The sequence below is a fragment of the Equus caballus genome, chromosome 10 (genome assembly GCF_041296265.1).
Source record: "Equus caballus isolate H_3958 breed thoroughbred chromosome 10, TB-T2T, whole genome shotgun sequence".
Classification (NCBI taxonomy): Eukaryota; Metazoa; Chordata; class Mammalia; order Perissodactyla; family Equidae; genus Equus; species Equus caballus.
The window spans coordinates 73052154-73072705 of record NC_091693.1 but is presented as its reverse complement, the minus strand read 5'-3'; the positions used below and the strand labels follow the sequence as shown (position 1 = coordinate 73072705).

The 20552-nt window shown below is 40.6% G+C and overlaps 1 long non-coding RNA gene across 2 annotated transcripts; it reads left to right on the top strand.

Moving 5' to 3' along the window:
- The first annotated feature begins 6210 nt into the window (after nucleotides 1-6210).
- LOC138915823 (uncharacterized) lies at nucleotides 6211-18728 on the top strand. Of its 2 annotated transcripts, XR_011422145.1 has the most exons (3): nucleotides 6420-6733; nucleotides 17371-17816; nucleotides 18155-18728. It is a non-coding gene; the product is annotated as an uncharacterized lncRNA (long non-coding RNA). The 2 variants fall into 2 exon arrangements; XR_011422146.1 differs by lacking the exon at nucleotides 17371-17816 and having other exon boundaries at nucleotides 6211-6733.
- Nucleotides 18729-20552: the final 1824 nt, after the last annotated feature.

The following is a 20552-nucleotide window of genomic DNA, read 5'->3' as shown; positions in this document are numbered from 1 at the left end:
CTCCAATGTCTAAAACAGGGTGGACATTCAGCTATTTTTTGAGTGAATGAATGAATGAGTGAATAACAGGAACGTGAAAGGGAGAACAGTCAAGAATTGAAAGAGATGGGTTTTCTTTGGGGGATAACTTGAACAGGACGAGGCCAGGTATTGTCAATTATTACCAGCTCATCTGCGGCCAGATTGCAGTTACCTAAGAATGTGAATGCCTGCTCTATACGAGTCAGTGTTGGTGACTTTTTCTGTGCTTCTTTTGTTTCCCTTAGGTTCATAATAAAGACCATTAGACATGTTCTCTTTCTACTGAGCTAAAGATAAAGAAATATGCAGGTGAGTTTCAATCCATAGTCTCAGATGGTGGTGGTGTGGGGATTTGTCCTGGAAAGCTGGGTTTCTGTTTAAGTGCTGAGGAAGCAGATAAGTAAAGAAGCATAGTGCATGCGTGATGGTGGCCCCTCCTGGCTTTTAGTTTTTTAAGAAATGTGCTCCTCTAAATTTTTCAACAGGCACACAATAGTAGACAGAATAGTATAATGAACCCCTTCTCTGTATCAGCAATTTAATTTTTTCCAATCTTGTTTTATTGATCTCCACTGTATTATAAATATATATAAGTATATGTTATATACCTATATACATTTAAATATAATTATTTAATGTTATATATTGGGTTTATTATAAGGAATTGACTTACTTGATGATGGAGGCTGAGAAGTTCCAAAATCTGCATTTGCAAGCTAGAAACCCTGAAGAGTTGGTGTAGTTCCAGTCTGAGTCCAAAGGCTTAAGAACCAGGAATCTGGTGGTGTAAGTTCCAATCTGGAAGCTGGTAAGCCCAAGCAAGACCCAAGAAGAGCCAAGGTTTCAGTTAGAGTCTGATGGCAGGAAAAAACCCGAAGTCCCAGCTCTAGCAGTCAGCCGGAGGAATTCCCTCTAACTCAGCCTTTTTGTTCTAGTCATGTCTTCCAGTGATTGGATGAAGCCTGCCCACATTAGCAGGCAATCTGCTTTACTTGGTCTACTGATTCAAATGTTAATCTTATCCACAAACACTCTCAGAAAGACACCCAGCATAATGTTTGGCCAAATGTCTGGGTACTCTGTGGCCCAGTCAAGTTGACACAATTAACCATCACAGCCACCCAGAGTTTTTTGATTAAATATGTTTTAAGCAAATCTAAGACATCATGCTATTTCACAAGTAAATGCTTCAGCATTTATTGCTACATGATAAGAATTTTTTAAAAAGTAAATTTTAATTTTAAATCAGTTTTAGATTCACAGAAAAATTGCAAAATAGTGGATTGAATCCCTGTACACCTCACATCCAGCTTCTCCTGTTACTAACATCTTATACTAGTGTGGTCCATTTGTTATGACTAATGAACCAGTATTGACATATTATTGTTAACCAAAGACCATAATTTATCTGGATTTTCTAAATTTTTCCCTAATGCCCTTTTTCTGTTTCAGAATCTCATCCAGGATACTACGTTACCTTAGTAGTTATGTCTCCTAAGGCTTCTCTTGGCTGTGACGATATCTCAGACTTCCCTTGTTTTTAATGACCTTGACAATTTTGAGGGGTACTGGTCAGGTAATGTGTAGAATGCCCCCATATTGGAATTTGTTTGATGTTTTTCTCATGATTAGACTGAAGTTAGAGGTTTTTGGGTGCAGGACCACAGAGGTAAAGTAGTATTCTCATCACATCACAAGTGTGTAGACTGCCAACGTAATTTATCGCAGTTGATGTTGACCTTGACTATCTAGCTGAGGTAGAGTTTGTCAGGTTTCTTCACTATAAAGTTACTCTTTTTCCTGCCTTTCCATACTGTATTTTTTGGGAGAAAGTCACTTTGTGGAGCCCATACTTAAGGAGTGGGGAGTTATGCTCCCCTTCTGAGAGTATCTACATATATTGTTTGGAATTATTCTTCATGGGAGATTTATCTCTTCCCATTCATTCATCATTTATATCAGTATGGACTCATGGATATTTATTTTATAGTTTGACTTATAATAAAATACTACTTTATTTATTTTGTTGCTCAAACTTTTTCACCTTTGTTCATTTGGAGCTTGGCTGCTTGGAGTTCTTTTAGTAGTCTCTTGTGCTCTTTTAACATACTCCCATCAATGTAGGTTTATAATTTTATAATTAAGTTTTAAAATTTTTGAGAACTTTCTTACTTCCTGGCATTATAAGATGCTCTAGGTTTATCTTGTATATTTTATGTTCCAGTCTCAGCATCAGTCATTTCTCAAAGAAGCCCTGTTTCCTTTTATTGGAAAATGGTATTAGGCACCAGGATCTGGGAAGTAATTGTGCTCTTTGCTAGAAAGTTGTCCTTACTTCTAGGCATTCTCAGCTGACAGAGCAAGGAAATATATGTGTATATGCAAACCTGTATATATGTACATATCTATAAATATTTCTATATGTAACCATCTATATCTATATTAAATTAAACATGGGTTAAGACTGATGTCTGCTTCTAATCCACTACAAAATGGATCATTCTAGCCTCCTACCTTTGCTAATCTGTAAATTACCAGTCCAAGAGTAAGAAATCTTGACTCTCATCTTTTTGCCATCCATTTATTTGTTTGATTCTAATATACATATCTAGTAGTATCAGAATTGTTAAATTGGATTTTCATGGGAATCCACTTTATCATTTGGAGTATACTGCTTCTTGGCTGTTCCCTTTGCCTTCAGTTTTACAGACTCCACTCATTTCTAAGCTACTGAAGGTAGCATCTCTCCCCCTCACCCCCAACTTCAGTGAGATTGTTTTGTACATTTGTAGTAGATTGTTTTGTCACATTCTGCAATCCATTGCATGATTCCCCTCAATCTTTAAATAATTTCTAAAAATTTGCATAAAATTTTCACTCAGTGCTGTAAAGTTTTATGGGTTTTAACAAATGCATACTGTCATGTATCCATAATTACACATCATATAGAATAGTTTCTCTGCCCTAAAAGTCAGCTGTGCTTCTCACAATCAACTCTTCCTCTGAGAAGCCTCTGGCTACCACTGATCTTTTTACTTTGCCTCTTTCAGTATGTCATATAGTTGGAATGATACAGTATGTAGACTTTCAGACAGGCTTCTTTCAACTTAGCAACATGCCTTTAAGGATCCTGTATGTCTTTTTGTGGGTTGATAGCTAATTTCTTTTTAATATCAAATGTTGTTCCATTAGCGAGCCCTGGTGGACTAGTGGTTAAGATTTGGCGTTCTCGCAGCTGCATCTCGGGTTTGTTTCCTGGTCAGGGAACCACTTACCCATCTGTCAATTGTTATACTGTGGCTGCTGTGTGTTGCTGTGATGCCGGAAGCTATGCCACTGGTATTTCAAATACCAGCAGGGTCACCCATGGTGGACGGGTTTCAACAGAGCTTCCAGACTAAGACAGAATAGGAAGAAAGACATGGCCACCCACTTTCAAAAAAATTGGCAGTGAAAACCCTATAAATAGTAGTGGAGAATTGTCTGGTATAGTGCCGGATGGCACAAAAAGACCAGGCATGGTTCCACTTTGCTGTACGCAAGGTCACTAGGAGTCAGAATCGACTGGGCAGCACTAACAGCCACCATGTTTCATCGCATTCATGTACCATAGTTTGTTTATCCCTTCACCCATTGAAAGACAACTTGGTTGCCTCTAGTTTTTGGAGATTATGAATAAAGCTATTATAAGCGTCTGTGTGCAAGATTTTGTAAGAACGTAAGTTTTCAAATGAATTAGGGAAATATCCAGGGGTACAACTGCTGAATTGCATGGTAAGTCGTGGTTAGCTTTGTGAGAAACTACCAAACTGTCTTCCAAAATGGCTGTATTACTTTGCATCCCCAACAGCACTGAATGAGAGTTCCTGTTGCTTCACACTCTTGTCAGCATTTGGTGTTGTCAGTTTTTTTGTACGATAGCCATTCTAATAGGTGTATAGTAGTATCTCGTTATTATCCTAAAATAGTTTCAAAATGGCAAATTAAAGCAACTAGCCATTTGTATTAGTTGATTAGCTTATTTGTATTAGCTGATGTAGCTGATTAACATTTGATTGTTTCTAAAATGACAATTTTTAAGAATATCTTATTTTATTTTAAAGATCTGCACATATATTTTATATGTTTAATGAAATGTAAACACTCATGAAAACTATAGAGGGAAAAGGACGTGGTTCTTCCAAATAAATATAGATCATTTGCTTCCTGTAAAATGTATGATTAATGCAAAGATTGATTTTTAATTTTCTTATATGGTATGTTGATAGTTCAACTTATTTAAGAGGGGCTTAAGTTCTTACTATTTTTCTTTTTTTTATATTAAAAAGTTTGAATTTTGGGGGGCTGGCCTGGTGGCACAGTGGTTAAGTTTGCACATTCGGCCTTGGTGGCCTGGGGTTTGCCAGTTCGGATCTTGAGCACTGACTTAATGGCACCACTTATCAAGCCATGCTGTAGCAGGCATTCCACATATAAAATAGAGGAAGATGGGCACAGATGTTAGCTCAGGGCCAATCTTCCTCAGCAAAACGAGGAGGATTGGCGGTGGATGTTAGCTCAGGCTCCTCTTCCTCAAAAAACAAAAAAAACTTTGAATTTTTTTTCGAAGACCAACCTTGGTGTGGGGAGGAAGCCAAGACTACAAACCCCTCCAAAAGGAAAATCTTGCAGAAATGAAATTGCACGATAATCAGGGAACAGAAGAATCAAGAAGAATGGAAGAGCCTGTGTACCACATTATTTGTTAAAGTTTGCTGAATGATGAATAGACTCATTCGTTCAATTCAACAAATATTTTTTGAGCTGTTCCTATATAGTAGATAGCTCGGAAGACAGCAGCAAATAAAAACAGATAAGATCCCTGCTCTTAGGGAGCTTCTATGCTGGTAAATGTAGTTGGATGATGAATGAATGAGTAAATACTGCAACATTCTTTTATGGTCATGTCACAAACTCTTGTGGTCTTAAATTATTTGAATGAAATATTTGAAATTTTATTTCACCAGATGCTACTTATGCTTTGACTGCTTATTTTTTTCCCTTTTTGGATTGATTTTGCCCTAGAAATCCCCATGCTTGGTCATATGTGTGGCTGCTGTCTGCACATAACACCCAGACAGCTTATTACATCCATACACTGATGGGAATGGAGAGCGTGTTTCTGGGATGAGTGAATGATTTTTCACTTCTGTCAGAGAGATCAAATTATCAGAAGGCTGCTAATCTGCCTATCTGCAAAAATAGCCGGAAATATGCACAAATGTAAACATAAAAGGGGACTCTCATAATTTACATAGCTCTCGTGTTTGTCCAGTCACCCTAAATGCCTGTAGGCTGTTATGCTGGACACGAATATACAGCAGCTTGGGGAATTGTCATTTTATCTTCCAATGAGACACTTTATCATCACCATTAATTGATTAAACATTTTCAACACTCTCTGAGTAAACCAGTCACACCATCTATTTCTACCTTGGGCTTCTGTTTATGGTCTAAGTGTGCCAAACATCCAGACTAAATGAAAATATACCCTCCAGGAACCACGCACGGCATCTCTCATAACAAGCTGCAGCACCTCTCGGAAGCACGGCTGCTATGTCGTGGGGAATCCAGGGAATCTTTAGCTTAACTCGCTGTGCCTTCGAGCCTCGAGCCTCGAGGAGGAATGGAAAGTGAGCGGTACAGGATGAATCATGTGGGCGGGTGATTGTCATACTTACGTCTCTCATTTTGAGGGAAAAGGAGCATTGGTTCAGGAACAGATTAGGTCTCCCTGGGATAACTGGGATTTGTGGGAGCAATCTTGGCAATGTGAGTTCCAGCCAGATCTCCAAGGCTGCGCCAGTGTTGAGCTTCTGTGGTTTTGTGGCTCAGAGGAGGGCACTGATTCTCCAGTTGCTTGGGGCTTACCCGCTTTACAGTCTCTATCAAATCTAAATAACAAGAGAAATGATCCCTGTTTGCCTCTCCTTTGCAAAGATAGCTCTGAAGCCTGGGAAGGACGGGGTCGCTGAGGGAAGGGAAGAGCTTGGCTAAATGGAAAGTGTTGAGATGATTCAAAGGGCTCGTGCTGACAGAGCAGGGCTTGGCTTGACCTTCTGTGGGGGCCACAGGCAGCCTCCTACTGGTTGTTATTTTGGGTGCTGGAAAGCCTGCCTGTCCTGAAATATCTCTCCCTGCCGTCTTGCCAGGTTCTCTAATTCCCACCACGAGAGCCATCCTCTAGTTAAAGGCATTGTGTCTCCAGGAGGCCCGGGTTACAGGGCAGCCACCCATAGGCAACGCCACACATTTAACCCATAATTGCCCATCAGCCCAGAACCTGGCTGCAGAGAAAAGCTACCAGCTGTTGGTAACCGAACACTGCCTTGCTAAGAGAAGCTTTTTGACAGCCTCTTCACATAAGTGGGGGAAATGGGTGCCGCAAAGCTCTGGATCAGGAGTGTAATGGCTTCCATGGGAGCGGCCAAATTGCTGCAGTGATGGCATCTCAGCTTTCTCCTCCCAGGGCATGGGCCAGTTAGACTTCGGATACTGAGAGGAATGTGGAAATGCAAATGGCACCAAGGAAGTGCACATAAGTTCATGGATGATGGATCCAATGTGGAATCAGGGAACGCTTGGGTCACACCCTTAACCAGGCCTTATCTCTGAGGGAAGAAGACAACTGCCTATCCAGCTTGAGCTGATGTCCTCCAACATCCTGTCACTGGTCAGTAAAGATGTCTGAGGGTTTCACTGTAATTATTTCTTTGGGTATGGGAGGCACCTGTTAAAAGGTAAACATGTTCTCAGGGAGGAATAACCAGATATTCTTCAGAATTGAGAACATTCATGAGAATTAGACTGTCTCATATGATAGCCTGAGAGAAAGCTTGGAAGCTTGGTATGCTGCAGCTGTGCATGAGAAAAACATTCTTCACACAGTGCTGGAGCTACTGTCATACCCAACAGCCTGTTCTGGGGAGTGAGCCAGCTTCCTACTAAGTGTGGTTAGAGGGCCACATGCTCTCTTTATAAAACTAAATTCTTAGGATAGTATTTAGAGTTGCCTTTCTCTTCTTCTGGTTTTATTTCTCTTCTTGGGAATGGTCTTGGTTTTCCTCTCTGCATTCCTTGCAGGGTGTGGAAGGTCTCCCCACATATCCACCTCTGCATCCCTTGCTTTCTTTCTGGGATTCGTTGCACGGCTTAGAGCCTCGCTGGACAGAAGGGTGCCACCTCAGGAACAGGCAGTCTTCCCGCCTTTAGAAAGTTTTTCTGGGAGAGAGTTGGCCATCTACCTATGCCTCACCCGCAGCCCATTCAGTGCGGCGACTTAGGAACAGAGTCCCTGAAGCTGTTCTGTTGGATCTGCCGTCAAGGCAATAACAGTGGGACACCAACAGAGAAAGGGTAGACAGCAGGCTCCCTTAGTGGGTAAACGGGACCCTGCCAAATAGTGAACAAACAGAGGAAGAGGGACTCTGAAGTCAAGGAATATCAGAAAGTACCAATGAGAAACAAGTAGAACTGGAGGTAGAAAGAAGTCACATAGACTCTGCTTCAAACTCAGCAACTTGTGCCATCTTGAAGTTACTTAATGTCTTTGAGCTTGAATTTTCTTTTACAAATGATGTTAGTGATATCTGTTCATGAGGTGTAATTAAAAACAAATGAATGATTAGCACTGTGATTCTGGCCCATAATAGGCATTTAAAAATGTTAATTATCCTGATTGTTACTAAGAGCATTTTCAGTGGAGTAGTGAATAGAGTTTGAATAGGAAGTTAGCAAGTGGTTGGGAAGGAAGAGTTATAGTGTAAACTTTTGGCTCAGGTGTAGTTGAAATAAGTATTTTTTTGGATGAAGGAAACTTGAGTATGGGTGTCGATTCAAAGAAAATAGCCAGCAGAGAAGTTAGAGACATGATATTGAAGCAAAAAAGGGAATAATTTATAAGTCAAGTTACTGAAAGACTTACTGGGAGGTAGATGTGGTCTCAAGAGCGAGAAACATTGGAAAGGAGCAGCGTACCTCTTACTTCAAAAGAAAGAGAAGCTCTATAAGGATGGATAAATAATTCATGAGCTTGGAGGGCAAAACAGAGAGAATTTGAGACATTCTACAGCAGTGGACTCTGATCTATGGAGAGCATTGGTGGTGACCATAGGATCATGGCTTTGGAAGAATAACGGAAAAGTCACAGATCCATAAGCCAATGCTTTTCACAGTCTGCGGGCCAGCGCTGGTCCAAAACCAGTTTGTCTCTGTTCTGAGACAGCATGAGGAGCTTGCACCAGAATGTAGATCAATTGTATCACTAAAGGCACTAGTTAGTTCAGCTAATTTTCTTTTTTCTTAGTGAGACTTTTGTTCTTTGCATTCTGGTGCAAGCTCCTTGTCTTGTAACAGAATGGTAACACATAGTTATCGTAGTTAGCCATGTGGACTAGCTACATAGAACTAAATTGCTTTAAACCACTGAATTTTGGGGAGTTCTTGTAGCAGCCTGATCTAACCAATTGCTATGGTCTAAATGTTTGTGTCCTCCCCAAATTCATACTTTGAAATCCTCACCCACATAGATCATGGCATTAAGAGGTGAAGCCTTTGGGGAGGTGCTTAAGTCTTGAGAGGAGCCTTCATGAATGAGATTAGTGCCTTATTAAAGAGGCTCCATGGGGCTGGCCCTGTGGCTGAGTGGTTAAGTCTGCGCGCTCCGCTGTTGCAGCCCAGGGTTTCGCTGGTTCGGATCCTGGGCGCAGACATGGCACCACTCGTCAGGCCATGTTGAGGTGGCATTCCACATGCAACAACTAGAAGGACGTGCAACTAAGATATACAACTATGTATCAGGGGGATTTGGGTAGATAAAGCAGAAAAAAAAAAAGAGGCTCCAGAGAGATCCCTAGCCCCTTCCACCATGTGAGGACACAGCGGGACGGCACCAGGTATGAACCAGGAAGAGAACTCTCACTGGAATGTGACCATGCTGGCACCTTGATCTTGGACTTTCCAGCCTCCAGAACTGTGAGAAATAAACTTCTATTGCTTGAAAACCACCCAGTCTGTGATATTTTGTTACAGCAGCCCAAAGGGACTAAGACAGCAATACAGCAGGTTTAGGAGAAAGAAGAAATGGAAGGACAGCAAATTGTAGTCAAAGAGGGAGCTTTCAGAATTCCAGATGTTAGGAGACTTGTGGACTGCTCTTCCTGCCGTAGGTTTAGGGAGGCAGAAAGGTGGATGCTAGAGAGAAAGTCCTTCAATGGAGTGTAACGGCTTTAGGATTCTGATTGGAAGTTTGCTGTAACATCCTATTATTATTATTTTTAAAACGTTCTCTTCCCAGGTGTGGTGGGAACAGTAGACTATGTCCATGGGAGGTTTTAGAGTTCAAATGGCCTGTATTTATATCTCACCTCCACCACTGTCTGGCTGTTGTCCTTGATAAGAAACTTTGCTGAAACTCAGTTTCCTCATCTGTGGACATGTGTATAACACTGTGTACTATTGAGAACAGTTTATGATGACCTGAGATGAGAAATGTAAAGCAAACAGTACATTACTGACCACATCTTGAGCACTAAATAAAGATAACTTTTTCTTGTTTCTCCCTTTCCACTGTCATAGTCAGAGTGGAGGCCCTCCTCATCTCGCTATGCCTCTCGAATAGAACTTTCTGCAATGATAGAAATGTTCTGTAATCTGTGCCTTCCAATATGGTAGCTACTAGCTCTGTGTGGCTACTGAACACTTGAAATGTCGGCTATTACAACTAAGGAACTGAATGTTTATTTTTATGTAATATAATTTTTTTTTCCCCCCGAGGAAGATTAGCCCCAAGCTAACATCCACCAATCCTTCTCTTTTTTCTGAGAAAGACTGGCCCTGAGCTAACATCCATGCCCATCTTCCTCTACTTTATATATGGGACACCTGCCACAGCATGGCTTGCCAAGCAGTGCCATGTCCGCACCCGGGATCTGAACAGGCGAACCCCGGGCCACCAAAGTAGAACGTGTGCACTTAACCACTGCACCACCGGGCCGGCCCCTATAAAATTTAATTTAAATAGCCATATGTGGCTAGTGGCTACCATATTGGACAACACAATCTATAGGCATTATTGTTCTAACTCTTCCAATCTATCTTTTTCCAGTCCATCTTCCATATTGCTGTCTGAGTTAGTTTACTGAAGCATGACTCTTGTCATATGATTCTCTCATCTCAAAGATCTTTAATAGTCCTATGTTTTCTATGAAAGTGAGGTTGGGTCTGTGCAAGCAAAGAAAAGGACACAGGATTAACATGTGATCTAAATATCTATATCCTGATGTATTGTTAGAGTTCTCCAGAGAAACAGAATTATATATATGTGTGTATACATAGACATATGTTTATATATAGACAGAGAGAGAGAGAGACAGAGACAGAGACAGAGAGAAAGAAAGAGAGAGGAGAGACTTGTTTTAAGAGATTTATTTTAAGAGAGATTTATTTTAGGGAATTGATTTCATGTGATAGTGAAAGCTGGCAAGTCCAAAATCAGTAGGGTAGGCCATCAGGCTGGAGAGCTAGAGGAGAGTTGATCTTGTGGTCCAAAGGCTGTCTGCAGACAGAATTCCTGCTTCTTCTGAAAGAGATCAGTCTTCTTCTATTAAGGCTTTCAACTGATTGGATGAGGCCCACCTACGTTATGGAGGATAATCTGCTTTATTCAAAGTCTCAAAGTCTACTGAGTTAAATGTTATCCTCGTCTAAAAAATACCTTTATAGCAACATCCAGAATAACATTTGACCAAACATCCGAGTACTATGGCCTACCCAAGTTGACACATAAAATTAACCATCAAACCTGATAATACCTCTGTCTAGACATTTGTCACCAACTCTTGGTGTTGAGGAAGAAACAAAATAGGGCTTTGCAGTGTGGCCCATCCCTTCTGCCATGCCAAAGGGGTAGCCATTTTAAAGGTTCTTTTTCTTTCAAAACCTCTACCTCTTGGCTCTTTGGCCATCTCTATTGGCCACACCCAGCTCTTTTGCCCTTTATTTGTTTATGAAAACCCAACACTTGGCCTTGCTGCCTTCATGGTTCTGCCCATGTAGATTCTTATCAGGCTGATTCTGAGAATGATCCCTGGCACTGGGCCTGCAGGGTCTTTGCCGGCAATGCGAGCAGCTTTGGTCTCTTCTGTGCTGGGCCTGGCCAGCCTCATTAAAACCAGGGACTTGGAAGTGAAAAGCTTTATTATCTTGTTATCAGTCCATTGAGTCATTTAGTCTCTGCCTGACTCTGTAAATGTGACAGTGTTACTAACAGCTTGAGCCCAATTTGATTTACTGGTGAAATTAAATTCTATACTTCCACAATGATGTCAGTACTTCCTGGGTCTGAAAAAAAAAACAAAACAGGCATAGCAGCAACTGCAAGCTTAACTGGTTAATCCATGAGTTGTCCAGGCCAGTTGCTCTAGATGTCAGGAGAGCAGTGCACTGCCCATTCTTCTTTGCTGAACATAAAGGAACCCTGTCCTTAAAATTTCCAGTGCAGTCAAGCCATTAAAATAAAATACTAAACATTCTCTCAAAATACTTTTGGGAAAGATTGTGATTTGCGTTTCAGAGTCTCTTTTAATGACAGGATTATTATTAAAGCAAGTTTTCTTCCTCACACAATGTAAAAATATTTTAAACAAGGAGATAAATATTTGAAGCCAAAATTATTATTATTATTGATATTAAGTTGGCAAATTTGATTAGTCTGTGTAACAGCATGAAGAAGACAATACGTTATTACTGTGAGGATCAATAAACTAATGTGAGCGTTTCTATATTCTGTAAAGTCATTTCCGCCATTCTCACACTCTCGGAAAACCCAGCTATGGTAAAAGTCATTACGTGGTTAAATAAAACACAATTGATATAACTGCAACATTCATCTTGAAAAATATTGACGCTGGGGGAAGGACTTGAATAATCCATTTTAGTAGTTGACACAACCCACCCGCCTGGGAAGTGGAACTAATGGGAAAAGACAGGATTGTGAAATCTGAGCTTCCAGCGTCTCCAGAAAACTTAGGTTTTTACTCATAAAAGTAAAATGGGACTTAGAGCAAGTAAATCTTCATGTAAATCTATTATTTCTTTGTGTACGTGTAGACTGTGACTCTGTTAGTCAGCCTCATGTTGTTGTTTTTTAATTGAAATTAAGCAGCCTGTTTGGATCAAGGGCCCATAGGAGAGTCCTGAGAGATTGGGGTAAATCGACTTCAACCTAGTGTAGGCAACACTGTTAAAGAGATATAATCTCAATAATATAAAATAATTTTGTTTAAAGTGTCCAGCTGCAATTTGGAGAAGGCTTTGTGGACCATGGCCACAGAATAAAGATGGGCAAATCCAATCAGTGTTGTATAGACATGACCCTGCTTCTGATCGAGCCCCTGAATGTCAGCCAGGGGTCCTTGACTGCCAGGTACCCAGATCTCCAGAGAGAGGTGTCAGAGACTCAGGAAGACATTTCAGTCCCTCTGTAGTTGGACTGTGATGCTGTCAGGCCTTTCAGCCATTTCTAACATGTCCTTTGATCCCAGAAAACTATAATTATGACCAAGTGATTTAAATCCCCAAAGATCTATGATACATTGGAAATTCATTGTTAAGAAACCTGATGGGAATAGAGTGAATGCGAGATGCCGAAAAGCAAGGCAGAAATGGAATCCAGAATACACGGAATAAAATATTGGATTGGATTCAGATGTGCATTTGTTTGAGCAAATCTGTGTCCTGTAATTTGTGTCCCGTCTGGGTGGCCTGGACCCAGATTTCTTCACTGCCTTTCACTGAGCCTTTGCTATGGAAGAATGTTCATTCTTTTAGGTCAAAGTCAATTTTTTATTTTGCTTTCATGATATACACATGGTTGTACCTAGAAAGGAAACTATTTTGAAGCGTTGTTATGCTGTCGAACTGGATAGCCTTTGTTTATGCTATTTAGAGCTTTTTCCAGGAGTGATTTTTGGGAATCTCCAATATGTGATAGTATTTGTCTTCGAACTTAAAACTAGAAGGTTAACATTTCAGGAAAGACACAAGGAGAATATTGCATATATGCCCCTGCAAAACGAGGGACAGTGAGGCCATACATTATACATGGGCCTTATGTTATATGTGTGTATCACTGAGCACCAGTTTATATTGTATGGAGTAGCTATGTTGGAATCTGGCTCCAAGTGTACAGATTTTCTTAAGTCACATCTATTGGGCTACTTCAACTATAGGCAGAAATTAAAGAAATTTATGATAAATTTTTCTTTATTCTATTTAGTTGCATACATTTCTCTTTTTTTTCCTGAATTTTTCCTTCTAGATGGTGGAAACTTTACATTGTATTGCTCAGGACCATGTTTGGATGCAAATAACATAATACCTGATAGAGATTTTTTGCTGTGGTCTGAAGAATTCTTGAAGTAGATATTGTAAGTGTACATTCATCTTGTCAGTGATGTCGTTAGAGAGGCAAACTCTTTCCTATCTTTCCATTTGGCTATCCTTAGCACGTTGCCATTTGTCTTCCTACATATCACCAGTGGCACCAGACAGACTGTCATATTAAAGACAAGAAGAAGGAAGGGAGGATGTAAACTTTAGGAGTTCTGTCCCCAGATATTAGAAAAGCAAAAGATTTCCCTGAAAGTCCCTGTAGACTTTAAAGGTCTGTGTCATGTGGCCCCTGCTCCTGGCTGTATGAAAGATGAGGTACGTGAGTATCCAACTGGGCAAATAGCCTCAATAGTAGAATCAGGGTTCTATTAGCAAAGAAGAAAGCAGGAAAGCCCATGGGGTAGGCAACAGTGTCTGCCACGCTAATCATGATGAAACAGCCACTGTCCTTGGCTGATCTTGGTAACCTTCATTAATAGATTCCAACCTATATTTAATAATGATCATTGGTTCTTGCAAGGTTAAATAACAACCAACAGCATATAAGTAGACTTTAGAGCTCATATTTCTCCATTTATTTAGGCATATTTAATATGATATTGAGAGAAATAATGTTATAAAGATGTCCTATGTGATAGTAAGAGAGAAAAGGAGAAAAGGAGGCAAATATCACTGGCAAAATGAGCTAAGTGGTGTTTTATATACTGGATTTTATTTCTTTTAGCTTTTCAGTTGTGTGGTTTCAGAGCTAATTGTCCAAGATATCACTTTTCAACGTGTGTTCCTCGGAACATTAAATTCTAAGAGATTCTATGGACAGGAAAGTCAGTAAACTGAGTCAAAGAGATTGAATAAGTCTCGTGAAGTTTCTTTGCTACAAGACCTTTCAGAAACTTTGGAATATAATATGCTTTGAGAACCTCCAAAAGTAGCGTTGTTCCATACTTCTTTTATTTATTTAAATACCTTCCATTACATCATTTATTTAATAATGGCTTTGGTGAGGGGTAAATAATACCTTAAATATTAAGATGTGGTAGTGGTGTACGTTTGTCCACACAATTGCATTCTTATTTTTTTCTCCTTTTTTGGGGGCATATTATTTTGAAATGATGTTTGCTTTGCCTTTTTGGAAATGTCTTTTTCTTTTTTTTAAAAAAATTCTGCAGTCCTTCTACCACTAAAAATAGATAAAGATTAAGCCTGGTTGGTCCCAGGAAAGGAATCCTTGGAGGTGACAAAGAGCCAAAGTCGTGGCTTTTGAATGATTAAGTAGACTTTCTAAACTTGTACCAGAGACAACATCCTTAAAAGATACATCTTTCAAGTAGAAAGTCAGTTGGGTCCTTGATAAAGCTATATAAATATTTTATATTTAAAAATATTTCTTGAGTACCTACTATGTGCTAGGCACTGTCAATATCAGTAAACAAAAGACTGCTCTCAGGGAGCTTATATTTTAACAGAGAGAGGAAGACAATAAACAGAGTATATAAGTAAACTATTCAGAGGTGTAGTGGATGCTGTAAAGTTCTGCCTGAATCCCTTTTCTGAGAGGAAGGAATATTTCTCTCAGCAGCTGATAGAAGTCAGACTTTGGTTGTCAACCCACTGACCTCAGCGCAGAATGTCACAGCTCCAGAACTCTCAGCGACATCACCTGAGGCCTTCATTGGGATGGCATTACACTTCAGCTTTGCCCTCTCTCTCTGCCCAACCCTGCTTCCCTGCCCTCACTTTCACAGGTCCCAGGTATTCCCTAATGAGCATCCTGCTTGCTAATCAACATCTCAGAACCTGCAGCCCAAGGAACCTACCTGAGACAGCAGGTGATAAACCTTATGTTGAAAAGAAAATGAAGATGGGCGATGTTGTCGGGAGGCAGGTTTCAGCATTAACTGAGGGTTCAGAGCAGGCAACATGGAGAAAGTGGGACTTGAGCAAAGATGAGAAGATCTTGGGGGAGTTATCCAAGGAGGTTTTTTGGAGCAGAACATTCTAGAAGAGACAACAGGCAGAGCAAAGGCCACAAGACAGGTGTATGCCTAGCATGCCCAAGGAGCATCAGGAAGTCTAGTGTGGCTGGAGTTGAGGAGGTCAGAGTTAATGGAGGTCAGGTCATGTGGGGCCTTGGAGGCCATGGTAAGGCCTTCAGCTTTTACTGAGTGAAATAAAAAGCAACTGCGAGTTTTGAACAGAGTGTCAGAATCTGATTTGTGTTTTAGGCAGATTACTCTAGCTTCTGTGTGGAGAACAGACTGTGAGGGAGCAAGAGCAGAAGCAAGGAGACCAGAAGGGAGACTTAGTCCATTTGAGCTGCTATAACAGAATACCATAGGTTGGTGGCTTATAAACAACAGACATTTATTTCTCACAGCTCTGGAGGCTGGAAGTCCAAGATCAAGGTGTTGGCAGATTCAGTGTTTGCTGAGGACCTGCTTCGTGCTTCACAGATGGCCGTCTTTTCATTATGACCTCATGTGGTGGAAGGGGTGAGGGGTCTCTGGGGTCGCTTTTATGAGGGCACTAATCCCATTCATGAGGGCTGTGCCCTCATGACTTAATCACCTCCCAAAGTCCCCACCTCCTAATACCATCACACTGGGGATTAGGTTTCAACACATGAATTTTGGTGGGACACAAACATTTGGTCTATGACAGAGACTATTACAGTTGTCCAGGTGAGAGGTGACAGTGACTTGGACTAATGTGGCAGTGGAAGAGCTGGTGTGAAGTAGTAGGATTCTGGATATATTGTGAAGGTCTTAGAGACAATAGGATTTCCTGATGACTTGGATGTTAGGATTGGATTGGAAATTTAAATAATTTGGCTTGAAAGATCAAGTGCTGAATACTGAATAAAGAAGACATGGAGTCTATCTCTAAGTAATAGTCTGTGAGGAGACCATACCATGAACTAAAAGCTAGTTATGACTCCAAAGGGAATTAAAAGTTTGACCAACTCGTGGCAAGGAGGAAATTTGGAGAAGATGTAACCAATTTGCAGTATGTCTTTGAGAAGTACCAGCATCCTCACCCCTTCCTGGGCTGAAACCCTGAGAGTTGAAAGGGCAATGAGAACTCTAGATAGGTTGAGGGGAATCCTCACACAGATGGGGCCATTATCAGACTTCCCAAGGTGTGGTCTGAAAGATGGCAAGACTCAGGGAGAAGATCCTCATGTGACATCCCCTGCGCAGTGGATTATCAGTGAGTGAGGCAGGTTTCTAGGTGGACAGGCCTGAGAGGAGCTTCAGTGACCTCTGTATCCTGGAGGCGTGGGGTGTGTGGGAGCATCTGAAAAGAGAAGACTGTGAATAGGCTTGCTGTAGTAGAGATCTGTATGAATGAGGGGGGCCCAGAGCATGAGACCCTTATGCGTAGAGGCCATGGTGGGATCAGGAACATCAATGGTGGCCACTAATACGTGACAACAGGGATCAGATAAGCTGAGGAAGACTGTCTCTCAGAAGGCAGTATAGACGGAGGAGACCCATGAGCGATAGCTCCTACCTGGGTACCAAGGTGATACTCAAGAGGCAGAATTTTTTACTGGAAGAGACTGGCTTGCTTTGCATTGGCTAGTTTAAGCTTTCTACCATTGATGGAAATCAGAGCTTAAGAGCTAAGTTAATTCCAGTTAACTAAGTAATTTCCTAAGAGCTAAGTAATTTCCAGTTAAGAAAAAATAAGAAAATTGCATTTCGACACACTGAACTTTTGTGACTATAAAATTCATACGTAGTAGACATTTATTCATTCTCCAAAATCACAAAGTTTGAACCTAGATCTTTTGCATTTTCAGTGTCTAAAGATATTTTTGAGTTATTTTGGTGATAGCAGCCATATTTAGCATCCTGATGACTTGCTGTTTTTCATAATCTACACTGACTCTTCTGATTTCCTTCGCATCTTTAGGGCTGAAGCTCTGAATCTGAAGCATATCAAAGAATGCTGGTGTTTTGTCTCCGTTTCCTGATTAGTTAAATCTATAGTTACTTTTTTTCCCCTTAGCTAAATTACCTATAGCTAGAGCTTAAATCCTTCATTTGAAAGGCAACACAAATTCCTTTTTTTTTTTTAAAGATTGGCACCTGAGCTAACAACTATTGCTAATCTTCTTCTTCTTCTTTTTTTTTTTTTTTGCTTTTTCTCCCCAAGTCCCCCAGCACATAGTTGTATATTTTAGTTGTGGGTCCCTCCAGTTGTGGCATGTGGGACGCCGCCTCAATGTGTCCTGACGAGCAGTGCCATGTTCGTGCCCAGGATGCGAACCGTGGAAACCCTGGGCCGCCGAAGCAGAGCCTGCGAACTTAACCACTCGGCCACGGGGCCAGCCCCCCAAATTCTTTTTTTAAATTGAGGTATAATTTATTTCTAATGAAATGTACAAATTAAATATTAAAGTGTTTTGACAGTGTATACACCCATGAAATCATCACCATAATCAGGATAGTCAACATTTCATTCACCTCTAAAAGACTCCTCATGATTCTTTGCTGTCTCTGCTCACCAGACAGCCCAGGGCAATCACTGATCTTATTTCTAGCACTATATCTTTGCATTTTCTAGCATCTTATATAAACAGAATCATACAGTATGCACTTTCTTGGGTCCAGCTGTTTTCACTTGGCATCATGATTTTGAGATTCCTCCATGATGTTTGTATCAATAGTTCCTTCTCTTTTATTTTCTTCTCTAGGTAGGAATTCCACTGTATGGATATACCACATCTTATTATTCATCCACCTCTTGTTGTACATTTTCCCCCTAATGTAGTGGGTTAAATTTTGTTCCCTAAAAAGATACATTCAAATCCCAACCTTTCGTACCTGAGAACGTAACCTTACTTGGAAATAGGATTTTTGCAGATATAATCGGTTAACATGAGGTTATACTGGATTAGGGTGAGCCCTAAATCTAATCACTGGGATCCTTATAAGAAGAGGACAGACACACAGAGACACAAAGGGAAGAAGACCATGTGGTAATAGAGGCAGAGATTGGAGTGACACGGCCTAATCAAGGGAATCCCAAGGATTGCCCAGCGACCCCCAGAAGATGGCAGAGAGGCATGGGACACGCCCTCCCCTGGACCCTCCGGAAGGAACTAACGTGTCGATACCTTGACTGAAGACTTCTGGCCTCCTGAACTGTGAGAGACAACAATTCCTGTTGTTGTAAGCCACCCAGCTGGTGGGAATTTGTTAGAGCAGCCCTAGGAAGCTAATACACTCAGTTTTTGTCTATTTGAATAAAGCTGTTATGAACATTCACATGCTTTTGTGTGGACGTGTGTTCTCATTTCTTTTGGGTAAATACCTAGGAGTGGAATGGCTGTGACAAATGTTTAACTTTTTAAGAAACTGCCAAACAGTTTTCCAAAGTGGTTGCACTATTTTACATTCCCACCAGCAGGGTCTGAGAGTTCTAGTTGCCCTGCCTATACACCAATGCGTAGTATTGCCAGTAATTTTAATTTTAGTCTTTCTAATATGTATGTAGTGGTATCTTGTTGTGGCTTTAATTTGTGTTGCCCTAATGCCTTTTGTATATCTCCTTTTCTCTGTTCAAATATTTTGAGAGTTTTGTCTTATTATTCTAAAGTCCTTTGCCAATATATTTATATGTTGCAGATATATTCTCTCATCTTATGACTTGCCTTTTTATTTTTTGAAGAGACAAAGTTTTAAATTTTGAGGAAGTCCAACATCAATTTTTCTTTTGTGTTTTCTGCCTTTGTGGGCTTTCTAAGAAAACGCGGAAGTTCACTTGCACCCCCAGTGACAAATACTGTGTTTTCCATAAGTATATGTTCCATAACCCTACTTCTGTGCTTTGACATGCACAATACTTTTCATTTCAGTGTTATATTACGTTGTAATATTTTAAAGATATTTTAAGCACAATTAAAGATCCAGATTTCAGTTGAATTCAAATAACTCAACCAAAGTGACAACTGAATGAACTGACTTATGTGGAAAATCCATCACTAAACTCACATATGCCTTGCATCCTCCTACTGGTGGGTGGTACTCTGGAAATGTTGGCATTCATCCACTCCTCCACATCCTTTCACTGCTGATGTGTATTGATGTTGTGGTCCTGGCCTCTGCCTGGGAAAGAAGACAGGAAGGCAGAGACAAGGAAAGTGAGTCAGGAGCAGCAGAGGAATGGAGCATTTTTCACCCAAACCACAGCCCTGGTTAGAGTCAGCTGCAATTTTAATATAACTTTGTCTGCCCTGGTCAAGACAAAGCACTTTCCATTTAAAGAATCTTCTTTTGGCTGCAACAGTTGTTATTTGAGAGTGTTAAAAACTGAGAGTAAGGAAAACATTTTTTAAAAACTGATCTATGTGTTGGTGCGAGGAGGGAGCGTGAGAGGATTTAATTTCAAACTATGTGAGAGGAGAAAATACAATGTTGAAAAGCCTAAAGTTGTTTCCTAAATTGAATGTCCGTTTGACTCATGTTGATGTACGGTTAGATTCTAATGAAAACATCCAAATTCTATAATGTGGTAAGCCTATAGGAATGATCAAAATCTAAAGCGACCACAAAGCTAAATGAAGGACAGATGGTCTAACCGTATTCATCCATAATAGGTTATTTCAGCTTATATCACAAGCGAAAAATTTCAGTAATTGTTTTACAATTTCGTTTCAATATTATGGAGTTCTTGTCTCTCTCTTTTCAAACTCCTTGGCACTCCTTGAGGCTGGATTGAAAGACTGAGTGACAGAATGAGAAGAGGTGTTAAAGAGTTTACATTTTGCAGCCATAAAAGACAGCAAACGTGGTAGAGATGGGACTTAGGGAAACTGCTGCCTTGTGGAATTCCAGAAGGATTTAGTCAATTTCATTTTGTGTTTGACTCCCAGTAATGGGAGACGTTCCAAACCCACTGCATTTTGTGGATCAAATGTATTGTTTTTTGGCCACCCAGCTGGGTGGCTGGAACTTGGCAAGAGTGAGAAATTGTCTCCCAAAGAGTTTTGAGTGCCTGGAGGAGGGTTGAGTGCTCCCGCTGGAGTTTGAGCTATAAAGGCATTGCAGAGAAATGTTAGAGGAGAGAAAAGACACCTGCTCTGCAGTTCT